The 2467-nt window shown below is 45.1% G+C and overlaps 1 pseudogene; it reads left to right on the plus strand.

Annotated features, from left to right (window-relative positions):
* The first annotated feature begins 936 nt into the window (after positions 1–936).
* LOC107114129 lies at positions 937–2460 on the plus strand (annotated as a pseudogene).
* The last annotated feature ends 7 nt before the right edge of the window (positions 2461–2467 follow it).

The following is a 2467-nucleotide window of genomic DNA, read 5'->3' on the forward strand; positions in this document are numbered from 1 at the left end:
GGAAAATGGTAAACCTAATCACTGACCATTCAGACTCTCAGTTTATATGTCAAGTGAGGAATCTTTTTGCCTCAGCATACCTCCCTGGATTTGAACCACATTAGCCATTCTGGCATCCTCTTAGTTCTGAAAGTACTTTCCCTAACCTGTGGTAATCTGAACTTCAGTTATTGCAGATTTTAGTAATTTCCAAGATTCATCAGACATCCGGGAGGGGGGGGCAGTATGAAATATCATTTACTGCTCATTTTCAAGGGACAGTGTTGGGGTTGGGATGTCCTCAATAAATATGTGACATAACTTAGGTTTTGAAGTAGGCCTCCCTGCACTGCATTTCAGTGGCACTGCCTTTGCCTCATTATTACCTCATGGATATTTCCTCAACAAATATACAACCCTGAGGCGGATAAACCAAATGGATGGAGTGCGTCACCCTGCAGGTCTGAGGTGTGTGGTCTGTGGTAGGCACTAATTTCCCACTGCTTTCTCTTTTCTCTCCAGGATGTCAGAAGCACCTTGCAGAGGTAAGTGGATCATGCTCATTTCCCTTCAGGATCTTGTCTCATCTTGCCTGCCTGCACCCTCCTTCTGTCCCCAATTCAGTCCCTTCTTTCTTTTTTTTTTTAGGTCAAAAGAGTTTTTATTTTCCATTATTATCACATTTTACATCTTTTTATCAATTGGTTGAATATTCCCTTTTCCCTCCCTCCCCCGAAAGGCTTCCCGCAATGCACTTCCCTCATGTCCCACATAGATAAACTCAGGATAACATCAAGTACTTTCAGTCCCTTCTTTCTCAGTCCTTGTCTTTTTTGCCACTTGAGAGTTCGGGATCAGATGGATGGTAGATTAACCTTGTTTCTCTCCAGGTGTGAGGAGAAGAAGAAGGAGAAGTTGGAGGATCCAGTGGCTTTTCCTCCTGCACTGAAGTGGCGAATCTGGGACATCTGTGCCTTCAACGTCATACTGAAAGGTGTTGTAAAGAGGTTCATAGGTAATGAAGATGAGGTGCTTGCTGCCACCATCATGTCCAAGCACCACCGCCTCGACCTAGGGGATGACTATGTCTCTAGCAAGAAGTGCATCGCCTCCGATGGGAAGGATCAGGATCATGAATGGGATTGTGATGACCACTCCAAAGGCCGAGACAGAGATCAAGATCATGAGAGGGAGCAAGATGGGGGAAAGGATTTACACCCTTCAATCGATTCTGCACTCATGGCTGATGTTGGGTTGCCATCTTTGAAGCCAACTGTATTTCCACAGGGTATAAACCCATTTACAAACCTACCACACACACCTCGCTATTATGAGATCTTAAAAAAACGGCTTCAGCTGCCTGTCTGGGAGTATAAGGAAAGGTTTACCAATATCTTGATGAGGCACCGGTGTTTCGTACTTGTTGGTGAGACAGGTTCTGGTAAAACAACACAGATCCCTCAGTGGTGTGTTGACTACATGCGATCACTGCCGGGACCGGGGAGAGGTGTGGCATGTACCCAGCCCAGGAGAGTTGCTGCAATGAGCGTGGCTCGGCGGGTTGCCAATGAAATGGATGTGATGTTGGGCGAGGAAGTGGGTTACTCCATTCGATTTGAAAGCTGCAGTTCAGCAAAAACTATTCTCAAGTACATGACTGATGGTATATTACTGCGTGAAGCTATGAATGACCCTTTGCTGGAACGCTATGGAGTAATAATTCTTGATGAAGCCCATGGAAGAACTTTGGCTACCGATATTTTGATGGGAGTTTTGAAAGAAGTCATAATGCAGAGGTCTGACTTAAAGGTTATAATTATGAGTGCTACTCTAGATGCCAGCAAGTTTCAAGTTTATTTTGGTAACTGTCCTCTTCTCACTATCCCTGGTCGTACACATCCTGTGGAGATTTTTTATTCTCCAAAACAAGAGAGCGATTATCTTGCGGCAGCCATTCGTACAGTAATCCAGATTCACACGTGCGAAGAAGTGGAAGGAGACCTTCTTCTCTTCCTTACCAGCCAAGGGGAAATAGATGAAGCCTGTAAGAGAATAAAGTGTGAAATTGATGCTCTGGGCCCTGAAGTTGGTGACGTTAACATCATTCCATTATATTCGATGCTTCCACCAGAGCAGCAGCAGAGGATTTTTGAGCCGCCCCCTTCGAAAAAACCAAACGGTGCAATAGGACGAAAGGTGGTTGTATCTACTAATATCGCTGAGACTTCATTAACGATAGATGGCGTGACGTTTGTCATCGATTCCGGATTTGCTAAGCAAAACGTGTACAATCCTCGTATAAGAGTAGAATCTCTCCTGGTGACTGCAATAAGCAAAGCTTCCGCTCGGCAGAGGGCTGGCCGCGCCGGCCGTACTAGGCCAGGAAAATGTTTTCGGCTGTATACAGAGAAGACCTACGAAACTAAGATGCAGCTCAACTCCTATCCGGATATTCTGACATCTAATTTGGATTCTGTGGTATTACAGC

Source organism: Gekko japonicus, unplaced genomic scaffold, assembly GCF_001447785.1.
Source record: "Gekko japonicus isolate JY-2015 unplaced genomic scaffold, Gekko_japonicus_V1.1 scaffold2038, whole genome shotgun sequence".
Lineage (NCBI taxonomy): Eukaryota > Metazoa > Chordata > Lepidosauria > Squamata > Gekkonidae > Gekko > Gekko japonicus.